This window comes from Bos javanicus, chromosome 1 (genome assembly GCF_032452875.1).
Source record: "Bos javanicus breed banteng chromosome 1, ARS-OSU_banteng_1.0, whole genome shotgun sequence".
Classification (NCBI taxonomy): domain Eukaryota; kingdom Metazoa; phylum Chordata; class Mammalia; order Artiodactyla; family Bovidae; genus Bos; species Bos javanicus.
Window position 1 is genome coordinate 101,695,176 of NC_083868.1, and position 19,510 is coordinate 101,714,685.

Sequence of the window (19,510 nt, forward strand, 5' to 3'; positions counted from 1 at the left end):
TAAACTCATGTCCATAGCATAAGGTGTAGTAACGAATAATGGAATATCTCAGCAGCTTTAAACAGCAAAATTTAATTTTCTTACAAGCTACATGTCCATCATGAGTTAACTGTGGGCTCTGCTCCACATTTTCCTCGCTCTAGGCCCCAGGCCAACAGAGCAGTCACTATCTGGAATGTCACCAGTTGTTGGGGTAGAGTGAGAAAAGTATGTGGCAAATCCACACAGGCTCTTTAAGCCTCAATATGACACATGTCAATTCCACATATATTTTCTTTTAGTTTAGGTTCCCTACAAGTAGCTCCTGAACTAGTGGTTCATGTAAAAGTAATATAAATAGTGTTTATGGCTAAACCAGCAGGAGGGTGGGGAAATGGGAATGAAAGGAAAGGAAGCCAAGATATGTTGCAACATCAAGCAAAGTGCCCTAAAATTTTGGCTCCATCTTCAAGGTAGCTCTGGAGACTGGTCAAATGAAGCCTGAAATGTCCAAATCAGGGGGACATAGAACCTGCATTATTATTCCTTGCTACTTGTCAGCTACTTTCTCAGGGTTTCCACTGTGGTGATATAAAATTCCAGGCTTTGGGGACTCCAGTGACACTAAATAGTGTCACAGATCTGGATATTAGCAGTGAAAACACAGGAGTCTTTGTGCATGAAATTGCAAAGGGCTCCTAGGGGATAGGAAGGTACTGACAGTTCTGGTATGGATGTCAATGACAAGGCACAAAACACCTAAGCTTCAGGAGGCTGGGAAGTGTAATCCTACTGTATTAGCAGGAGGAGGTACTGACAATAGCCAGTGAGTAGCACTAACCACAATCACAAGGAACTGGGAGATAAAATAGAATTTCAGATTTTTATAGCAACATTATTAAATAACTAATGTGTCCAAGTGGAGAAGGCAATAGCACCCCACTCCAGTACTCTTGCCTGGAAAATCCCATCGACAGAGGAGCCTGGTAGGCTGTAGTCCATGGGGTCGCTAAGAGTAGGACACGACTGAATGACTTCACTTTCACTTTTCACTTTCATGCTTTGGAGAGGGAAATGGCAACCCACTCCAGTGTTCTTGCCTGGAGAATCCCAGGGACAGGGGAGCCTGGTGGGCTGCCATCCATGGGGTTGCACAGAGTCGGACACGACTAAAGCAACTTAGCAGCAGTGTGTCCAAGTGGAGTGGAAAGGAGAAGGAAAGAAGAGGAGAGGATAGAAGGAGAATAAGGGAGGATGAAAGAAAACACAGGTTGAAGGTTGAAGCAGATTTTTTCTTTCTTTTAGCATTTAAAGTCCTTGAGTGGGACTTCCCTGGTGACTCAGTGGTTAAGATGCCACAATTCCAAAGCCTGGGGTATGGATTTGATCACAGGTTAGGTGACTAAGATTCTACATGCTACACAGCACTGCAAAGAAACTAAAAACAAACAAACAAAAACAAGAACCCAAATGTCCATGAAAAAGAAAATGGAAAAATAAATTTAAAGGAAATAAAAGTCTTTGAGAATATGCTGACATGCATACATATATATGTGTGTGTGTGTGTGTGTGTGTGTGACATACGTATGTATGTATTTTGTATGTATTTGGAGAGAGAGACAGAGACAGAGAGTATGTCATTACAGAAGGTGCCTTTGAAGATGTACTTAAGAAGAGAGAATAGATGAAGCAAGATTTTCTAGAAAACATAAAAGAATGGAATCCCCTGTACAGGTCAAATATTTTCATATATGTAGAAAGAAAAGACTTACTTAAATGAAAAAAGAAAAAACTAGTGATAAGACTGATTTGAAATGCAAATAAACCTACAGGCATGGGGCTGGGGAAGTAAGGATCTCAAGTGTCACCTGACCTCCGTTTTCTCTGAGTTAGAATCACCAAGTCATTTCTAGAAGGGGAGAAGGGGAAGAAGAGGGAACCTAGGAATACAGGCAAGTTGGGGATAAACACTGAGGAGAGTAAGAGAGGAGTCCCTAGCTTTATGATGAAGTGTGTATGGCAACAGTGAGGACCGATGAGGGTGCAGAATAGAAATCTGAAGCGACTGACTCATATGCTTCCTCACATACTGAGCAGGTCTGGTGCTGTTGTGGAGAAGGGCTTTGGAAGATGGCAGCACAACTCTGTGAGAGGAAAAAGGGATTTGTGCTTTTGGCCATGGAGTGATTAATGTGAGCTTTTGCATGGCATCATCTTGTAAGGAAATAAGAGAAGCTAAGAAAGTGCTGAAAGATAGGGAGAATATAATGTTAAGAATTGGATCAGCCAGAGTAGAACTAATGGTGTAAGAGACCAATAAGGCAAGAAGTTGTATACATTAAACTACTGAACTTTTGACTATCATGGATTCTGCATTCAGAGAGATAGTGAGGTTAAGTGCAGGGCATTAATTTATAGTCAAGAAAGTATAAGGTTAGGGTAGGATATTGGGCACTTTATTCACATGTAAAAATTGATTGAGACATTGAAATGACCAGGAGGTTGGACATAATGTTGTAATTTTGGCACATAATATTCTATAGTGCAAAATGCAGTGTTAATTGTTGAGACACCACTGTTGGAGTCCTGAACTTCTGGAATTAAATGTCTAAAACTATAAATTGTTTTTAAAACTATCTGTCCTCACTACTTAACTAGTTGTTTTACTAATGATATTCTTTCTCTTGAGAATTAAATGCAATAATGAATGTGATGTCTTATCTAATATGCAAAGTTGTAGGAAAATCCTCTCAGGTAGAACTAATAGTAAAGAATCTTCCTGCCAATGCAGGAGACTTAAGAGATGCACATTGGATTCCTGAGTCTGAAAGATCCCCTGGAGGAGGAAATGGCAACCCACTCCAGAATTCTTGCCTGGAGAATCCCATGGATAGAGGAGCCCAGCAGGCCATAGCCCTTGGGGTCGCAATGAGTCAGACACAACTGAAGCAACTTAGCACACAGGCGAATATTATGCTTGCATGTTCAAAATGGCACATAATAGCATAGTAAATCAGAAATGTCCTATATGTGCTAAATTAAATTGAGCCAATATTTGAAAATGCCAGATTATCATTGCTTTTGTTCAAATGCAGTGTGATTAGGGGAAAGAGGTAGTTGGCCTCAGATCATGTGGTATTGATCCATGTTCTCCTTAGATAAACAAGAATAATTTGATGTAAGTTACTATCTGTCTTTGTCTGGGAAATACAATTGAATAGTAAGCAGGAAAACTAAATTGAGACTCCATTTAAGTAATAAGACAGAGCAGGATATGGTATTGTTACATTAAACACCCTGAAGTGAGTTAATATGACCATAATATGGCTTCTTTAAATAAGCCAATTATAGCATGTACGGGTAATTCATTATTATCAGTATTAGTACATGAAGCTTAATCTTCCATTTCCTGTTTATATATCTATGAGACTTTAAAATGCATCACCATAAATGTAAATGATCTTATTTTACACTTTTATAGTCCACCCAGCTAGAAATGTTTTACTTTTCATTTAATTTTTAATTTTTTCATTCATACGCTTATTCTTTTATTCACTTATGTAAAATTCTTATCAATTAAAACTACATGGGGATTCAAATAAGATACATGATATATATTTGGTACATGTGTGTGTTATTATTTTTTTAAAAATCAGATATTAATTCACTGGTGGAAGAGGTGATTCTAATGTGACAATAGTTTAGCCTCCTATGTCTTAATATTTTAAAAGAGATATCTTCAAGGAGATAATCTGATGGGGGAAAACATATACAGAACAATAATTCAAATGTCAGAAAAAAACATTTTAAACTCCATAGACAGATAGAGCTGAAATGTACACATGGAGATTCAGGGGAGGGAGAAATAGCATTTCTTCAAAAAAAGGAAAAAAAATTCTTATAGAAGAGAGGAATTCAAATTAACCACAAAGGATTAGCAAAATTTCTATGTCCATAAAGAGAAGAGTTATTGAGAGGAAAGAGTATACAGTTAAGACAGTGATGAACAAATTCATGAAGTAAAGCACATCCCATTTTAAATTATTTTTCAACTAAATAAAATGGAAGCATCTTCACATTAGCTTTCCATGAATACATGCACACATAATTTTCCATTTTTCAAGAAAATTTCACATACATAATGAAGTGAGATCAGAATGACTTGATGCAGCATATTAATGGTAATAAAAGGAATAAGCAGGTTTATAATCTGTTTAAAATTAAAACTGACCAGCTTTGCTGATGGACTAGAAGAATTCAAAAGCAAAAGTCAAAAATAACTATAAGCTATTGATTTTACCAATTGAATTAGTGAATACATGTAATCTCATTAAAAATAATGAATGTCTTTCCTCTTAAAAAAGATATTTTCCTTGTCGAGGGGGTTTATCTTTCTACCCCTCATGAATTGGGAACTGAAGTGAGCTATTTCTTACAATTTCTTGTCTAACTACTCAAACATCTCTCTCTATTTCTCATCTCTTAATATAGTCAGAGCTTTTATTCATCCTTTCATGATTCAATGCACATTAATTCTGATGATTCCTCATCTAGATAGCCCAACACCACTTTAATGACCTTCAGATTCATTTTTCCAATGAAATACCAAACATCACAGTTAAGACCAACATCATTAAAACTGACAACAGTTTGACTCTTGCTTCTCCTTGTTTATCTTTTGTCTCAAAGAACAGCACTATCATCTACCATACTCTCAATGCTTAAAATCCAGGATCATCTCTGAATCCCTCTTTCTCCCATTTTGAACAATCAGCAGATCTGGGTGGTTTCAGTCAGTGTGCTTCCCCTAACAAATCTGTTCAGTTGATTAGTGTTTTCTTTTCTTTTTTTACTTTGAAGTGAAAGGTAACCTGGTTATTGGCTTATTAGTAAATTGGATTGATTTGATGTTGGAGATTTTCCAGGTAGTGCTTCAGAACAACAACAGGGATTAGGCTATTGACCAGTGGAACTAAGATGGACATAAAAAATTAGAGATGTGTTTTGTCTGATAGAATAATAAAAATCTTATGTCATTGTACAAGACAGCATTAGTTTTGTAAGTAATAGTCAAATTTACTGTAAAATATCTTCTTTGTTCTCTAGATCTTCCTGTCATTTAAAACATCACAATACACTTTCATTTTGCCCTAAATCATATAAAAAATTAATTAATGCTCTGAATTAATCAATGATTAATGATTACTTATAAATAAGCTTTTATAAATGTGTGATTATTTTTATTTACCATATTATATCAATATATATAGCATATATATTATATTATATTTTTTATGCTGTGATTGAAATAAAAGAAACTTTGGAATATATAAACATGCACTTACATTTTTTTTGCCTCCAATTTCTACCTCATCAAATGTGATTAAATCTGTATCTATGTTCAAGGATAAAATAATAACTATTTAAAGGTCTCCTAATTCCTTTAAATAATTCCCTGAAAACATTGCACTTTGTTTAGGATATGTTTAGCAAAGTTAAAACAAAATGTTACACATATTTGAAAGTTAATGATTCTGATTTATATATCAATTTAACCCAAAGAAAGCAAATTATCATCTCAAATTGCTTTGTATTAATAAAGTGAGTATTCTTTTAAAAATCTCAATGTATAGTCTTTTATGATGCTGAAAGAAGAGATTAGCTTCCAATTTGACCTGAAAAGCTGATCTTTAGCTGAATTTGAGTAGTGATTATACAGAGCTGAATCACTCTGCAGAATAAAGTAAAAAGAATGTATATTCTTTACAGTTTCCAGAAACAAGATCCATAGACTATGGAATGGCTTTATCATTGATAGAGTAGTAACCAGAAGAGCTTTATGAGGAGGAATAGCTAATGAACTTTTAAAAGTTTTTCACTGAGAAATACAGAAATAAAAATGTGTAGAAGTAATAAAATGAATACAGCTAAATACATTTTTAAAAGGGAAACACGCGATGAGTACCCACACAGATTAAGCCACTACCATTATGAACAACCCATTTCCTAGCCCTTTTAATCACTGTTCCCTATCAAATATAATCATTAAGCAAACTTCTAGCATCACAGTGGATTTGGTTAGCTTGGTATGGAAACGTTTGTAAATGGAATTGTTCAATATAAAATGCCTGTCTGTTTTTTTTGGTCATGTGCCCATGCGTAGCTTACTTCATGATCCTAAAGCAGGGTTCCTTAATCTTACACTGTTTCCATTTTGGGCCAGATAATTATTTGTTAATGCAGGCTGTCCTATACATGAATATTTTGTAGCATCCCTGACATCTATCCACTAGAAGTCAACAGCACTCCCCTAGCTGTGACAACTGAAAATGTCTCCAGACACTGTCAAATACCCAGAGAGTAAAACCGCCTCTAAATAAGAACTACTAACTACAGGATTCAGCTGAATATACTAAAAATTGTTAATCTACTGTTGATTGACTTTTGACTTATTTCTCTTATTTTATTTGTTGTTGTAAACATTCTTGTACGACCTATGGCAACCACATGCAATTTTGTTCGATAAATGCATATAGGTGGCATTACTAGATCAAAGAATATGTTTTAGAACATATGTTAGTTTTCCATAATGGTTGTGCAGTTGTGCCAATTTATTCTCCTATCAAAAGTGTGTGTGACAGTTGCTATATAATGCTTCATATTTTCAGCCTCAAACAATAGCACTTCTGAAAGGTATGAAGTTTTATCTTAGGTTTTCTTTTGCACTTTTTTTTAAATTAAGTGAAGTGATTTATTTAATGTTGAATGGATATTTGGATATCTTTATTTGTGAAGCACACGTTCAAGACTTTTGCAGATTTATTTTGCCTATTGGTTTGACCATTTTTTAAAAACACATGTGTAAGTTATATGATGCTGAATACCAATATTTGTCCTTTGGTTTTTCTGATAATCATCATTCTAACAAGTATGAGGTGATAGCTCATTGTGGTTTCTATTTGCATTTCATTGATGACCAGTTATTCGAGAACCTTTTCACACATCTGTTGGCTATTTATATGTTTTGACCCATGGAACAGAAATGAGAGCTCAGAAATTAACCTACACATACAGTCAACTGATCATTGACAGAGTCCCCCAAATATACAAAGGAATTATAGTTTCTTTAATAAATTGTGTTGGTGAAAAGGGATATTCATATGCCAAAGAATGAAATTGAACCCTTATCCTGTTGCTGCTGCTGCTGCCAAGTCGCTTCAGTCGTGTCCAACTCTGTGCGACCCCATGGACTGCAGCCTACCAGGATTCTCCGTCCCTGGGATTCTCCAGGCAAGAACACTGGAGTGGGTTGCCATTTCCTTCTCCAACCCTTATCCTACAGCATCACAAACATCAACATGAGATGGATTAAAGACTTAACTGTAAGGACTGTAATGGTAAAACTACTAGAAGAAAACAGAGGGAAAAGCTTCTTGATATTGGTCTTAGCAATGATTTTTTTTGGATGAGACACAGAAATCACAAGGATCGCAAGCAAAAATAGACAAGTAGGGCTCCATCAAGGGCTTCCCTGGTGGCTCAGCATTAAAGAATCTAGCTGCAGTTCAGGAGCCGCAGGAGAAACAGATTTGATCTCTGGGTCAGGAAGATTCCCTGGAGGAAGGCACAACAACTCATTCCAGTATTCTTGCCAGGAAAGTCCCATGGGCAGAGGAGCCTGGGGGGCTATAGTCCATAGCATCACAAAGAGTCGGACACAACTGAAATGACTTAGTAGCAGCAGCAGGACATCAAACTAAAAAGCTTCTGTACACCAAAGAAAGCAATCAATAGAATGAAAAGATAATCCATGTAATAGGATAAAATATTTGCAAATTATTGATATGATAAGAAATTAGCATTCAGAATATATAAAGAACATCTACAATTCAACAATAAAAACACAGGTAACCTGATTAAAAAAGGCAAAGGACCAGGCATTTTTCCAAAGAAGTTTTACAAATAGCACATTCTATTATTGATTCTGGGATTATATTCTATACTGTAAACTGAACCATCTTTCCATCTTTTCTTTTTCAGAATAACAGAAGCTTCATTGGTGGAATCTTGAATACCCCATAGACTCTTCTTTTGTCTCACTAATTTTCTGTCTCTCTGAAATCCATCAATATAGTTGTCTGCCTAGTGTTTTCATTCCAGTGAATTTGTGGGCTTATTTGGAAGACCTAATTAGAAACAATGTTATGAACAATGAACCAGATGATCTTTGGGGGAAATCTCTGAAAGGAAATTAATCCTTGACTTTATGATAGCATAGTTTTATTTCTCACTCTGGTACCTCCACTATCAACATCTCAGATCTTAGATCTATTCCCAGTAACCTCTTGTCTAAAGTTACTTCATATCTAGAACATATGAATGAGGCTGAAGTTCTTTATCAATCTATCTACTGAAACTGGCCCAATATCTATTACTAGCAAAGATTATTGAAAGCCTGGGCCCACTATACCACATGCCTTCTTAAAAAGACTCAAGAAATTTCCTGTATTTCCATAGCTCCTCTGCTCATCAAAACAGCAAATGGATATGGTTATCATGTTCTTACAAGATTTATGTGTCATTAGCACATTCATATATACTTCCCTGTAGTCTTCAACAATGTGTGTGTATGTTCAGTCACTCAATCACTCTTTACAACCCCATTGGATTGTAGCCAGCCAGGGTCCCCTGACCATGGGATTTCCCAGGCAAGAATACTGGTGCATGTTGCCATTTCCTCCTCCAGGAGGGCTTCCCAAACCAGGGATCAAACCTGTGTCTTCTGCATCCACTTGGCAGGTGAATTCTTTACCATTGCACTACCTGAGAATCCCAGTTTCCAACCATAATACTATTCTATTCTCAATTCCTAAGACAGTTAATTTTGCATTGGTAGGTGTATATTCAGCATTTTTTAAAAGCCTAACTTTCCAACATATTTTTTAGTAGTATCTTTTTTTGTATTTATATAAGGGAATAAACATTACATGTGATTATTGTCTTCCACTGATAGAGAAGCATCCTCTTCCTTTTTGCAAATACCCAATGAGAACTCCAACCTAATATATGGTTGATCTCTTACTGTGTTCTCCAGATTGAAAGTCTTCCAGATGATTTCATGTTTGCTGACAAAGATTTTAAATAAAAATTCCATTACTTTTTTTCAGAAAAAAAGTGCCTTTTTTTGGGTCATCAGTTCAGTCAGTTCAGTTCAGTTCAGTCACTCAGTCATGTCCAACTCCTTGCTACCCCATGAATCACAGCACAACAGGCCTCCCTGTCCATCACCAACTCGCAGAGTTCACTCAAACTCATGTCTATCAAGACAGTGATGCCATCCAGCCATCTCATCCTCTGTTGTCCCCTTATCCTCCTGCCCCTAATCCCTCCCAGCATCAGAGTCTTTTCCAATGAGTCAACTCTTTTCATGAGGTGGCCAAAGGATTGCAGTTTCAACTTTAGCATCAGTCCTTCCAACAAACACCCAGGACTGATCTCCTTTAGGATGGATTGGTTGGATCTCTTTGCAGTCCAAGGGACTCTCAAGAGTCTTCTCCAACACCACAGTTAAAAGCATCAATTCTTTAGCGCTCAACTTTCTTCACAGTCCAACTCTCACATCCATACATGACCACAGGAAAAACCATGGCCTTCACTAGACGGACCTTTGTTGGCAAAGTAATGTCTCTGCTTTTGAATATGCTATTTTTTCCTTCGATGGAAAGTCATAACTTTCCATCCAAGGAGTAAGCTTCTTTTAATTTCAAGGCAGCAATCACCATCTGCAGTGATTTTGGAGCCTAAAAAAATAAAATCCGCCACTGTTTCCACTGTTTCCTCATCTATTTGCCATGAAGTGATGGGACCAGATGCCATGATCTTCGTTTTCTGAATGTTGAGCTTTAAGCCAACTTTTTCACTCTCCTCTTTCACTTTCATCAAGAGGCTTTTGAGTTCCTCTTCACTTTCTGCCATAAGGGTGGTGTTACCTGCATATCTGAGGTTATTGATGTTTCTCCCGGCAATCTTGATTCCAGCTTGTGCTTCATCCAGCCCAGCATTTCTCATGATGTACTCTGCATATAAGTTAAATAAGCAGTTAAATAAGTACAGCCTTGACGTACTCCTTTTCCTATTTGGAACCAGTCTGTTGTTCCATGTCCAGTTCTAACTGTTGCTTCCTGACCTGCATATAGGTTTCTCAAGAGGCAGGTCAGGTGGTCTGGTATTTCCAACTCTTTCAGAATTGTCCACAGTTTATTGTGATCCACACAAAGGCTTTGGCATAGTCAATAAAGCAGAAATAGATGTTTTTATGGAACTCTCTTGCTTTTTCGATGATCCAGCAAATGTTGTCAACTTGATCTCTGGTTCCTCTGCCTTTTCTAAAACCAGCTTGAACATCTGGAAGTTCACAGTTCACATATTGCTAAAGCCTGGCTTGGAGAATTTTAAGCATTTCTTTACTAGCGTGTGAGATGAGTGCAATTGTGCAGTAGTTTGAGCATTCTTTGGCATTGCCTGTCTTTGGGATTGGAATGAAAACTGTGGTTTTCATTTTTCCAGTCCTGTGGCCACTGCTGAGTTTTCCAAATTTGCTGGCATATTGAGTGTAACACTTTCACAGCATCATCTTTCAGGATTTGAAATAGCTCAACTGGAATTCCATCACCTCCACTAGCTTTGTTCAGAGTGATGCTTTCTAAAGCCCACTTGACTTCACATTCCAGGATGTCTGGCTCTAGGTGAGTAATCACACCATCATGATTATCTGGGTCATGAAGCTCTTTTTTGTACAGTTCTTCTGTGTATTCTTGCCACCTCTTCTTAATATCTTCTGCTTCTGTTAGGTCCATACCATTTTGGTCCTTTATTGAGCCCATCTTTGCATGAAATGTTCCCTTGGTATTTCTAGGTCATGACAGCATACAAATTGGTAACTGTTTCCTCAAAAATTGGAAGCTATTTGTTTTTTCCTTCATCAGTTATTAGAAGGAAATATGGAGGAGTGCTCTTTCCCATAGGATACTCTATATTAGATTTCTAAATTTCTAGAACTGAACATCGTATGCACTTTAAGGAAGCTGACAACATGGGCTTAGACAGAATCACTAGAGATTGTCTTCAATAACATAAGTATTTCCTTCAAAATTCCTTACCTTTAACTACCAAGTAAACATAAAACTTTATTTCTATGTGCATATGAAAGTTTTGGATAAGCTCTATGGATCCTAACTGAACAGGTCAATAAATGTCAGAAATCATTGTTTTTATAACTTTTTCACTCAACTTTATAGGAAAAGCTCACACTTCTTTGTGCACAGTGGCAGCAATTGTGCAGTTAACTAATCCTGTGGAAAATTCTATGCAGTTCTTGTGACAGCCTCAGTTCCAAGCACCTAGTTCAGGAAGACAAGCAAACAAAACAGAACAACAGCAATAACACATACATATATACATACTGAAATGGATTAAATTGGTTTCTGCACCCAGATGGTCTCTCTTCAGATCTCTATGGATTCTCTTGAAACACTGAGATGTGTTCTCAAAAAGTTTAACCCATCATGTAAAAGAAACTAAAATCCATCTTAAATAGGTCTTAGTTAGGCAACTTCAGCAAGGTCTCTGAGGATGTTTCTAGTGCCTACCCTGTCTATGAAGGCTACAATTCTGAGAAAACTGTAAAAATGAATCATGAACATAAACCCACTTCTTTAGGCTTCTTTGAACACCTACAAATGGACTTAATTTTATTAAGCCTCATATGGCTATAAATATATTCTTACTATTTTTTGCATGTTTTCATGTTAGAGCCTTTTCTTGCCTTAAAGCAGCTGCTCTGGCCAAAGTCTTTGACTGTGTGGACCACAATAAACTGTGGAAAATTCTGAAAGAGATGGGAATACCAGACCACCTGGTCTGCCACTTGAGAAACCTGTATATAGGTCAGGAAGCAACAGTTAGAACTAGACATGGAAACAACAGACTGGTTCCAAATAGGAAAAGGAGTACGTCAAGGCTGTATATTGCCACCCTGCCTATTTAACTTATATGCAGAGTACATCATGAGAAACGCTGGGCTGGAGGAAGCACAGGCTGGAATCAAGATTGCTGGGAGAAATATCAATAACCTCAGATATGCAGATGACACCACCCTTATGGCAGAAAGTGAAGAAGAACTAAAGAGCCTCTTGATGAAGGTAAAAGAGGAGAGTGAAAAGTTTGGCTTAAAGCTCAACATTCAAAAAACTAAGATCATGGCATCTGGTCCCATCACTTTATGGTAAATAGATGGGGAAAGAGTGGAAACTTTGTTTTTCTGGGCTCCAAAACCACTACAGATGGTGATTGCAGCCATGAAATTAAAAGACGCTTACTCCTTGGAAGGAAAGTTATGACCAATCTAGACAACATATTGAAAAGCAGAGACCATCCAGTCTATCCTAAATGAGATCAGTCCTGAATATTCTTTGGAAGGACTGATGTTGAAGCTGAAATGCCAATCCTTTGGTCACCTGATGTGAAGAGCTGACTCATTTGAAAAGACCCTGATGCTGGGAAAGATTGAGGGTAAGAGAAGAAGGGGACAACAGAGGATGAGATGCTTGGATGGCATCACCAACTCAATGGACATGGGTTTGGGTGAACTCCGGGAGTTGGTGATAGACAGGGAGGCCTGGCATGCTGTAGTTCATGGGGTCGCAAAGAAGGGATACAACTGAGTGACTGAACTGACCTGAACTGGTCATTGCAAAGTAACTTCTATGCTTTGCATTTGGTATATTGGAAAACTACTGTTTGTCTGGTATTAAGGGTCTCATTTCATCAGAAAAGTAATTAAGATACTTGATAAGCCTCTGCCTGTTGCTTAGAAGTTTCTTTTTCACACTTTTCAGAGACAGTGGAATAAGAAAATTGCACGTTAAAATTAAAACTTGCAAAGCTATTGGAATAACTTCAGTGCTGTGGCCAAAGGTTTGCCCTAAACTCTCATGGCCGTTGACTCCATCCAAAAGGAAATCACAGACTACCCTCACAGAAGCTTCTTACTGAATGCCTGTACATCTTGTAATTTCACCCCTACATTGACTCTTCTTTTTTATAGTAGGCTGATGTGGACAAATTTTGTAAAGGTTTAACACAAATTTTAATCCATTGATTCAGTTTATTTACTAGAAATGATACCAGTTTATGATTACAATTGCACCTCATTAGAAGGAACCTTATCAGGCATTGTCAGTTATAAACACTTCAGTATTAGAACACTTCTATTAGAAAGTGAAAGGTGTTAATGACTCAGTCATGTCCAACTCTTTGTGACTCAATGGGCTACAGCATGCCAGACTTCCCTGTCCTTCATCATCTCCCATAGCTTGTTCAAACTCATGTCCATTGGGTTGGTGATGCCATCCAACCATCTCGTCCTGTGTCATCCCCTTCTCCTCCTGCCTTCAATCTTTCCCAGCATCAAGCTCTTTTCTAATGAGTCTAATGAGCTCTTCGCATCAGGTGGTCAAAGTATTGGAGCTTCAGCTTCAGTGTCAGTCCTTCCATGAATATTCAGGATTGATTTCCTATAGGATTAACTGGTTTGATCTCTTTGCAGTCTATGGGACTCTCAAGAGTTTTCTTTAACACTACAGTTCTAAATTATTAATTCTTCGGTGCTCAGACTTTATGGTCCAACTCTTAAATCCATACATGACGATTGGAAAAACCATAGCTTGGACTCTATGGACCTTTGTTGGCAAAGTAATGTCTCTGGTTTTTAATACGCTGTCTAGAAGAATACTGGAGTGGGTAGCCATTCCTTCTCCATGGGATCTTCCCTGACCCAGGCTTCAAATTTGGGTCTCCTTCATTGCAGGCAGATTCTTTAGTGTCTGAGTCAGCGGGAAAGATCACTCTCACTTTCAGGCCTAGTCTACACCCCAGATCCTTCAGAGTGAGACACTTGAATGCAAAGAGTAAAAACTACCCCAGCTTTTTTGCTTTCTCTTCCAAATTTTAATGGATTTGTTTTTTTCTCTATGCCTCTGTTGGTTTAGGATTTTTGATTGCTAATATGAATTTCCAAAAGTTTCCTCCTCAGTCTTGTAACTCTGAGCACCAGAGGTTAAATCTTGACATTTAGATTATAGTTGGCATCCATGAACTCATTTTCCAGAGAAAGAGTTTAATTAATCAGATTGCTGGATTTGTAACATTTTCCCTGGAAAACTAAATCTTTCTCCCAGACAATTATATAAATTTTGTTTCACTATTAATTCATAGCAGGGCTTTAGGATGATTGATATAAAGAAAAATCAAAATAGAAACAGTCTAGAGTGTCATTCCCCACACAATATGTCACATGTTAATTGTGTCTAATAATTTCTGGTACATAAGAAGTCACAGACTTTGTAAAGAGATCAAAAAAGAACTTCCTTCTCCTAATTTCTATGTCAAATTGGAATATTCACTCTCTTCTATAATTTTATAAAACTGCATTCCTATTTACCCAAAAGATAGTCTTTTTGCTGTCTCTCTCCATTGTTATGGCTATTTCAAGTTTAGGAGACAAACCTTTTTTAAAATAATTTTTATTAGAGTATAGTTGATTTATGATACTGGGTTAATTTCTACTATCAGAGAAATGAATCAGTTATATATATATATATATATATATATACACAGATATACATTCTTTTTTAGATTCTTTTCCCATATAGGTCATTACAGAGTATCAAGTAGAGCTCCCTATGCTATACAGTAGGTTCTTATTAGTTATTCACTTTGCATAAAGTAGGGTATTTATGTCTATCCCAAACTCCTTAACTATCCCTTGCCCTCCCCCTTCCCCCCTGGTAACCATAAGTTTGTTCTCTAAGTCTATGATTCTGTTTCAGTTTTGTAAATAAGTTCAGTTGTATCATTTTTTCTAGATTCAGCATATAAGTAATACAATGATATTTGTCTTTTTCACTGACTTACTTTACTCAATATGACAATCTCGTATTATTGCAAATGGCATTATAATCATGCCTACAGACTGAGTCCCACCCAGATCTCTGTGTTTCATAAGGAATTTCAGGTTCCTGTGACAAAGGGTTATGTTTTTCATACTTCAAATCTCTTCAAATCTATGCAATGAATTTTTAAAATAACATTTATTTGGAACTTAATTCCTGGAAATCATTCAAGAATACAAACAATTTTCCTTCTACTAACCCTGGGGTTCTTCATTTCTTCCTTTTCTAGTTGCTTTAGGTGTAGAGTTAGGTTATTTATTTGACTTTTTTCTTGTTTCTTGAGGTGTGACTGTATTGCTATGAACTTTCCCCTTAGGACTGCTTTTACCGTGTCCCACAGGTTTTGGGTTGTTGTGTTTTCATTTTCATTCATTTCTATGCAAATTTTGATTTCTTTTTTGATTTCTTCTGTGTTTTTTTTAAATTTTATTTTATTTTTAAACTTTACATAATTGTATTAGTTTTGCCAAATATCAAAATGAATCAGCCACAGGTATACATGTGTTCCCCATCCTGAACCCTCCTCCCTCCCCATACCATCCCTCTGGGTCGTCCCAGTGCACTAGCCCCAAGCATCCAGTATCGTGCATCGAACCTGGACTGGCATCTCATTTCATACATGATATTTTACATGTTTCAGTGCCGTTCTCCCAAATCTTCTCACCCTCTCCCTCTCCCACAGAGTCCATAACACTGTTCTATACATCAGTGTCTCTTTTGCTGTCTAGTACACAGGGTTATTGTTACCATCTTTCTAAATTCCATATATATGCGTTAGTATACTGTATTGGTGTTTTTCCTTCTGGCTTACTTCACTCTGTACAATAGGCTCCAGTTTCATCCACCTCATTAGAACTGATTCAAATGTATTCTTTTTAATGGCCGAGTAATACTCCATTGTGTATATGTACCATAACTTTCTTATCCATTCATCTGCTGATGGACATCTAGGTTGCTTCCATGTCCTGGCTATTACAAACAGTGCTGCGATGAACATTGGGGTACACGTGTCTCTTTCTCTTCTACAGATGGCTAACAAACACATGAAAAGATGCTCAACATCACTCATTATCAGAGAAATGCAAATCAAAACCACTATGAGGTACCATTTCACACCAGTCAGAATGGCTGTGATTTGTTGGTTATTCAGCAGTGTGTTGTTCAGCCAAGGGATGGTATGGGGAGGGAGGAGGGAGGAGGGTTCAGGATGGGGAACACATGTATACCTGTGGCAGATTCATTTTGATATTTGGCAAAACTAATACAATTATGTAAAGTTTAAAAATAAAATAAAATTTAAAAAAATAAATAAAATTTAAAAAAAATAAAAAAATAATAATAATAAAAAAAAGAATACAAACAAAGCTGCCTTGTTCATAGTTTTTGGTACCTAAATTTATGGACCCTAGACCACATTTTTTGAATATTTGTGGATCTCTGGGACATAAGCTTGCTAGAATATTTTACTAATTGAACAGATATTGGTGTATAATTCCATTCCCACCAGTTTTCTGGTTTCTAATAATCTGAACAAGTTCCTTTTATCTATGCAAGAAGTTTACACTTCTTTTTCTTTCTGGTGCTAAGAAATTAATAACTATGGCATCATGTAATATTGAACATGAAAATATAAATTTCCATAAAATTCACTGGAATTAGAAGAAACATTTCTACTTTTTCTTAGCCTGAAGAAAGCCATAACAAACTATATCTACCAGTGAATCTTGAGTTGCTGTTTTCTCTCCTAGTTCAAAAGCAATTTATTATGCCATGATTGAAATAGCCATTAGTAACCTAGGAAATTTAAATAAGAGCTACAAGAATTGATATAAATTCACCAAGCTGCAGTGCAATGTAGAAAAGTTTTAAATATACTCAGCACGAAGAGTAGTGCACATGCTAACTTAGAGAAAGTAGTATACTGAAGTAGTACTATCTACAAAGAGATGTACTATATAACTTTTAAGATGAACAAGAAAGGAATGCCAGTGTACAAATTAGATAGAAAGACAAGTTTTACATCAACTTACTGATATCAAACAGCTTTTCTTTACAGACTCAGACGAGGAATGGGATCTGTTCTCTTGCTTTAGTCAAGGATCTTGACTAATACACCATTGTTCAAGATGTTCTGCAAATCATAATACTAATATTTGTTTTCTGTGGGATTGTTTTCCTCTTTCTCTCCAGAGTCTTAAAAGCTTCTGAGCAGCGCCCATTGGCCAGAGAATTTAAATTTAATTACAAAGACAAAAGTTATAAGGAGTACTAATGGCATCCATCACCAATGAATCTTGGACCACAACCAATGAATGGTATCAATCTAGAATTCTGAACAAATCTACATGTGGTCAAATTATAAGATTCAATTTCCCTCCTGAACAAGAGGCAGGACCACGAGGCCCCTTGAAAGCCTACATTTTTTCCATTTTTAGCCTTGTATGACATTAAGACATACCTTTATTTGCTCCCATCCTTATGGGTAGCTCCTAATGACTACCATCCATCTTGCTGAAAACACATTGCACAAACAACTGTTGTTAAAGTATTATACAAGAATAAATTTTCTGTCTTCCAAGAAGTAAATTCAATCAGATCTTCTGCAAAGTAGGTAAACAGTTATTTCTTCTTGCTTAAGCTCTATAAAACTTCACCTATCTTCTCTAATTCAGAGCTTTCCTCTGGAATGACACTCAGATAACAGCATGTTAAAAGAAGCTTACAGTGTTCTCGCTTATTTATTCATTTTCTAAAGAAATAGCTGATGTCTTATAAATATTAATCTTTTCAATCCATGATCATGGTATATCCCTCTATTTAACCTCAGTTTGCAATTTATCCTGAAAAAGATGAATTCACTTAGGGTTCTTTACTAAGTATTTCATTGTTTATGCTATTGTAAATGTTATTTTATTTTCAATTTATTTTCAGTTTATTTTTCACTGCAGTATAGAAAAATAATTGATTTTTAAAATGTTTATTTTTGTATTGAAACCCTTTGCTCTCTCTCTCAATGTGATTTTTCAGCATGTTCTCCTTCAGCCTGCTAGATTCAGGATACTCAGACTTTTCACATATCAGCTCAGAGTTCTCAAGGCACTTTTCCTGGCAGGGAGATTAATGTGGAAAATCTAGTCTTTCTGTTATACCTCAATATGCATATAGTGTCACTTCTACTATAATTTTTTGATCATTATGCTAGTTTCTTAGGTCTGCCATAACAAAGCATCACAAACTGGGAGCTTAAAACAATAGAACTTTGTTGTCTTACAGTTCTAGAGGCTGGAAGGCAAAAATTAACATGTCAGCAGGGTCATTCTCCTTCTGAAAATGAAATCTTTTCCTTGCCTCTTCTTAGCTTCTGGTGGTTCTCTCCCACTTTTTAGAATTCCTTGTCTTGTAGACACATCTCTTCAATCCTCTATCTTCACACAGTGTTTTCCTTATTTGTCTCTGCCTTCCTATGACTATCTTCTTTCAAGGACACCAGTCAAATTAGGGATCCACCCTACTCCAGCATGACTTCATTTTAACCAATTACATCTTCAGTGACTGTTTTTTAATACGGTCACCTTCTGAGATACTAGGGGTTAACTTTTTAATTTTTTCTTTTTTGGGGGGAAGGTGACAGAGGAAGGGAAGACAGTTCAACTCAGAAGAGTTGTATTAGTTACAAACATGTACTTTAAGTCAAGAAGGGATTAGACTCCACTTCTTAATGGAGAAATGGCAAATATATTGAAAGAAGAAAATGTAAGATATTGACTTTAATTTAGGAAGATACACTCTGCCACAATATTTATCTCCAGGCCTTTGATACTTGAAATCCTCCATTCTGAATAACTTTAATTATGTGTTAAGTAATATTTTATGCCTGCTTCTAAAACTTTAAATAGGTAATTATCTTTTTATTTACTCTTTAATATAAAATGATGTAATATAAGCTTCTAAAAATCTAATATTTACTACTAAAAAGTTTCTATAGCTATTGATTGCTTCATTGGCTTTCTGGTATTTAGGTTTTTAGTCTTTTTAAAAAATTCAGACACCTGTATGACTTTTGTCTCTATTATTAAGCTGTATTTGTTTATGTCAGAAACAAAGAGGATATTTTTAATAGTAAAAAATTTTTAAATCCAAGTTTAATAAGTTTATTTTATCAACTGTGTCTGATATTTTGATCTTTAAATAAGATTTTTTTCTGACATCTGGGATTTTTAATATTTTTTTCCTGATGTCACTTTGATTTGATTGGGACTTATTTGATTTTGATTTTACTTTGATTGCCATGATTGAAATAGCCATTAGTAACCTAGGAAACTTAAATAAGAGCTACAAGAATTGATATAAATTCACCAAGCTGCATGTAGTGGGAACACTTAAGTTCCACTCTCTAAGCAAATTTCAAGTATACAACACAGTATTATAAATTATAGAAATTGTGATATACATTATGTAATAAGAATTTATTCAATTTATAACTAAAATTTGTACCTTCTGTGCAATATTTTTCCATTTCT